Genomic DNA, 6,293 nt, shown 5'->3' with positions numbered 1-6,293 from the left:
TGATCAAAAGGGTCACGACTTAATATACACTGGAATCGATGCGTGCACTTCTTCTGATTAATATTGCTTCCATTTCTTCTGAATATTGATTGGAATACGTTTTTTCTTGACTTCTAAATTCTACGATGTCCAAATCTGCGTAGGCCTAGTTTGCCACCTTTTCTATTTTAAGATAATGACATCATTTTCATGAACTCTTACGAAAAATGTGATCCAACATATTAGCTCGAACGATAAATTTTCGACTTCTTGTTTTTTATCATATTTATATATGTAGTTGATCTATCTACTTATTTAAATCTGGTTAATTATTTAGATGTATGTGTATTTAAAAATAAAATCATAATTCTCATATATTTGCAACAGACAAACATCAGCATGCGCACGATCCAGATTTTTTTTTCTGTCAACTAAAATTTTCCATGTATATAATAAATAAGCATTTCCAAGAGAAACACCTTATCAATTTTGCCCAACTTTGAGCTTTGTTGCTACAGGTAAATTTACCCAATACAAGTACCTGATGCAAACATTTTCAAGTGAGTCCAAGTTCATTAATTTTGCAATGAAATAGAACAACAGATTGCGTTATTTTAAAAGGTCTTGTATTCAATGAACCAAATTTGTATTGTTTAATGAGAATAAGAATGAGAGAATTTAAATTTGCCTGGTTCTGATAAGACATTAATTAATTACCAAAGAAGAATAGATGCTGGACATGTTAATTAATCTATTATGTTTAACAATCTTGGAACCTACACCCACCCCCCTCCCACCCCTCGCTGTGCACAAATGCAAATTACCATCTCATTCTGTAACATGACAAAGTATTTTGACCATGGTTGTTAATAAGTACCCCCTTACATGCACACAATCATTATTTAACAAGCTTGACTTACAATTAAAGAGATATTGATAAAACACACACAAGTATATTATTAAAAAATTTGTTGCCAAAAATTATTTCATTTACAATAAAATTTGTTTTCGGGGAGGGGGTGTTTCCGACGGTTATTTGAGTTTGCCCGGGGGGGGGGGGGGGGGTCCGAGACATATTTTTGGTAATTCTATAATGCAATTTAAAGAAATTTGAATTTTGCCGGACCCCTTAACCCCCTCTAGATCCGCGCAAGATCAGAATTAAAAATTTACAGACTGGCTATTAGCCTTCTACGTTCTTGAGCCTAGCTATAACAGGTCTAGGCACATACTATCTAGGCAACCTCAGTTTTCGGAGGATACCTCAATTTCAAGATGGCTGCCAATTTTTACCATATGTGGAAAGTCGCTTTGCATTGTGGGTGAAATTACCCTCCATCTTTGGAGGATAGCATGAACAGCAATGTTAAGGAGAAAAAATACAGCTGAAAAACGATATTTTTTAAAAATATACATGATGTGAAAATTTACATTTATTTCATTGGTTAAAATACTGTTCGGCGCAAGGGAGATAATTTTCTGATGATCTTTTTCATCAGAGGTGCGGGGAAAGCGGCTCTCCAGTAGTCAACTGGAAGCTGTCTTTTGCCTCCTCTTTTTATACAGGTAATATCATATTAAGATACTTGCGCGGTTTTAATAAAAGTTAACAAAAATGATTCAGAGGGTTCAAGTAATATAATATCTTATTTTCAGAGATTTTGTAATCAATGTTTAATACATTATATTATATTGTGGAATTTGATCGGAACGTTTTTTTATTAAAATTGAATAAAAGAGTAGTCAACTGGAAGCTGTCTTTTGCCCCCTCTTTTTATACAGGAAAGGGCTACTCCCCAGGTCGAGGAGGAGAGAATTCTGGGTTATATATAACGTGGCACAGGCAACGCCAGGTGTCTGGTCAAGGACGAATAAGATCCCGAGGATCTAATTAACTGAAATATCGTATTGAGCGAAATCCTAGTACGATAGAGTGGTGGAGAATCCGGTCTTTGTCCAAGCCACGGTAACGTCAATTCTTCCAGTTAGAGAACTCTGTTAATGACCAAATTAACGCCGTTTCAAAACTTAAAAGAGCTTTGTCGAGACTTTCTGTAACATCTAACTCAAAATTTATTCAGCCTGATTTTGAAGATTCAGACATTGAATTTAACGCTAACACGTATAGCCAAAACTATAAAAACATTTCGCAATATTGGTCCCGCCTTTGTTTTATTCTAATGATGATTTAAATTTCAACTATCCATCTGTGGTACTAAATCCACACGAGGCATCTTCATTCCAGGCGGCTTCCTTCGAAAGGAATACATTTCCGCCCTTCGATAGACACGAAATCTGCACAGTCCCGGACCCGTCGGACGCACACAACGCTTCGGACGGATATAACGCTCCGAACGCAAACAACATTTTATTAAAATGGAATAAAAGAGTAGTCAACTGGAAGCTGTCTTTTGCCTCCTCTTTTTATACAGGGAAAGGGCTACTCCCCAGGTCGAGGAAGAGAGAATTCTGGGTTATATATAACGTGGCACAGGCAACGCCAGGTGTCTGGTCAAGGACGAATAAGATCCCGAGGATCTAATTAACTGAAATATCGTATTGAGCGAAATCCTAGTACGATAGGAGTATGATTTTGTTAGTTTAAACCTCGCAGATAGATCATTATTTCATAATCATACAACATTCATAAAGAAAATCCATTTGAATTCAAGAAACAAACAAGTTTTTATGGAAACTATTTTATCTTGCAGAAGGTTTTTTTTAGTCGAAAATGACAGAAACAAGCAATTTTATGAATTTTCAGTATACTTTTCTTTTTAATTATACTTTCTTTATTATTCACATTTTAACATTTGATAGGTTTGTAACATGTTCTATAGGTCCTCTACATAGCATGGCGAGTGCGAACATTTTTGTGTCATGTGTCGTTTAAGTCTGCGCGTCTATAATTGAGAAATGTGTACCCGAGCTTGTAAGTTGAGATCGACTATAGGGTGAAAGGGATCTTATGTAGGGTCGTAGACTCGTATTATTTTGATAAAATCAAAGTTATACCACTGCATTTATCTATCTAAGGTGCAAATAACTTTACCGATATTAGGCATACCGCATCAATTTTTTTCTTTACATTTTGGTATAAATATTTGAATAAACAATGCTAAAAAAAAACCAAATAATTTTAATAGATATTATTGAATTTTACTTTCAACTAGTTGAACCTTAAAATCAAAGACTGAATTTCATTCATAGCAATTTGTATTGCTTTTTCGTTTTCTCACTTTTTAAGATTTGAAATCTCCGAAATTTGTTAAGTCGTACGTGAAAAAGATCATCAGAAAATTATCTCCCATGCGCCGAACAGTATTTCAACCAATGAAATAAATGTAGATTTTCACATCATGTATTTTCTACCGATCACAAAGGAGAGGAAGTGCACAACCCGGAGACCGTAAATTATTTCAACTCTTTATACCGTCTTCCAAGGAAGACGGTAACAACTGTAGAAATTGTTCCTTATTCAAACATAATTGAGTTCTTTCACGTTTGGAGTCACATAATGGGCATCTTGATCTGCTATACGGTACATGTACAAAGTAAATGTTTGCATACCTTAGGAACTTTGTAACTCTTATTCTAATTAATACACACTCAGGTATTTAGTATCATGTAAAATTAATCTCTTCACACAAAAAAATATGCATTGTCAAATTTTATTAATCAAAATGAAACCATATATGAATATCAAAAAACTGAATATTAAAAAAAATGTGAGAGCCTTTACTGAAAATAAAATGTTTTTCTTTAAAATCAGCCCTGCAATTATTTAAACTTTAATATTTATCAAATATTTTCAATAAATATAATTAATGACAGCTAAATTAGGTGACTTTTAATTGTCTAATTAGTGTAAATTATTTTATGTCATAATTAACTCCCTTCGTAAAAACAGAGTTAATTGCCCTTCATCTGAAAAGATCCACCAGGGGGCGCAAGCATCTATATCCTCCAATTTTAGAGAATAAAATATATCCTCCTCAAACAGAGGTTGTCTAGACCTGTATAAGGTCTATACACATAATTATCCAAATTTTAGCCTGTATCAACGTATTCCTCGTTTATTCCTTAAATAATTTAATTCTGGTTGTAGTTTTTAATTGATATCCACAATTTTAAACAAATACATGGTGTTTTTATCTACAGGTAATGTGTAACATTTTATTTCCTGCCGGTGTAAAGAAGAATAATGACCCCTGTAGAATAGTGACCGGTGGATCATATTTTGAGGTAGAATAACATTTGACCCCACAGCTATAGAATAATTGGACTTATTTTAAGAAAAAAGACTCATAAGTCATTTTTACGAGTTGATGTATATTAACTCAGTATAGTCACTGCAAAGGGGTTTCCCATCACTGGGTTAAATCACATTTTCGTATTGATGGTCAGACTAATACATCAATTATCAAAATGCAATGATACGAATCATGAAAGAATGACTTCTTTTATCGGAGGTAAAATTTGTTATCATCGTATTTTAATCAACAAAAAATCATGATTTTCTTTTTGTTAATTGATATCAATCCGCACAAGAATATAGGTTCAAGGAAAATCATCTGACACATTTTAGATACTAAGGATACATTATTGTTGCCATCAATAAATTGTATAAAACATATCAAGTATGTTTCTTCATAACTAAGAACATGTCGCTATAATTAAATTTGACGTACATGAACTTCAGTGATACCCGCGCTGTAATCGCTTTTATGCAGATGAGTTCAGCTCAGTGGTGGACGTTTAACGTTTTCCCCACACAAGAGTTGAAATTCAAGTCATTACTTACGCTTTATCAAACGTGAAATAATTTTAGTGTAACAAAACAAAGAGTTGAAGCACAAGAGTTGAAAATAATCAAGAGCTTGGGGGTCTATGTGGTTTGATCTTTCGTCGAGTTGAAGGTCAGTGTGGCCCTGCAACATGCACATCGGGAACTGCGCGCCTGTTTATATACGTCATAGATTATTAATAGATTAGCGTGGTAGTTACTGTCAGTGTGTGGCGATATATAGTTTTGAGCAGCGTTGATTAACAAATAGTATCATAAACATGATTTTTTTTTAACAAATCGGTGTGATAAACAGAGGCAAACTATTTTACCTAGTCTATAGAATGGCAGCGTGTAGTTAATGGTGTGCATTTTGGACATGAGTAGAATTTTGTCTCCTTCTTTTTTTTTTTTTTTTTTTTTGGCTTTTTGGTGTAATGATTTGAATTTTATATTAGTATATTATATTCATATATCAATGTAGAATAACTTTAAATGCTATATAATAAAAACAACAAGACGGAAATCTACAAGCCCCGTTTATCGATTGGTCAAAAACTATGCAGCAATTAACCTAAGAAAAAATGGACTGCACGGAATATAATCATGGAGAGGATTTTGGTGTTTCTTTTAGCTTACGTACTGATGTACATTAACAGTAATTTTGTGAATTTTACTTACTTTTTACAATCAATTTATTAATTTGTTAAAAAGATGTAAATAAAAACAATAAAATGCGTCTTTGATGATTCATGTGGGTTATGAAGGTAGCGATCATTGCAGAAAAAATTTACATAACCCGCTAACGCGGATAATGTATTTTTTTCTGCTATGTCGCCACCTTCATATCCCCCATGAATCACCAAAGAAAGCATTTTATTGTTTAGATATAACACAGGCAACTGACGTTTTTAAAAACTTTTTTTTCTAAATGAAAAAAAAAAAGAATTTTAAAGAGAAAAGTTTAAAACGTCACATGCATGTAATTTATGAAACCCTTTAAAATCTTGTGTCCATGTAGTTTTGTAAAAATGGTTTGATATGTAATGTAAAAATGGAACAAAGTTCTGAAAAGAAGTATAATAATTTAAGGAATGACAGAAAAAGAGACCATCATTTGATTATATTGACGGTTTGCTTTCATTGAAGTAAATACGATAAATCACAGGAATATATGTTACACATTTTTTTCATAATAAAAAATATATAGCAACCCTCTACCTAATAATAAGGTACCGGTATAGAAGGTAACTATATAAGTTTAATTATGAGAAAGACATATATAACATTAATTAAATGTGGCCGAATGAATGAACTTAAAATTATTTGTGTTTATCGACATAACAATACAAACCACCTCTTTAAAGCTGCATGGTCTAATTATTATCCATACACACGAATTGTCTTATTTTTGTATTGCCACAACTCACATTAATACTCGATGTCAAAGTCGTAATACAATCATTCTTACCTCGACATCAGAGGCGAATTTAAATATGAGGCGAAATAACGCGATACCCTTTTTATG

The sequence above is a fragment of the Crassostrea angulata genome, chromosome 8, assembly GCF_025612915.1.
Source record: "Crassostrea angulata isolate pt1a10 chromosome 8, ASM2561291v2, whole genome shotgun sequence".
In the NCBI taxonomy this organism is placed as follows: Eukaryota; Metazoa; Mollusca; class Bivalvia; order Ostreida; family Ostreidae; genus Magallana; species Magallana angulata.
This window is presented reverse-complemented; position numbering follows the sequence as displayed.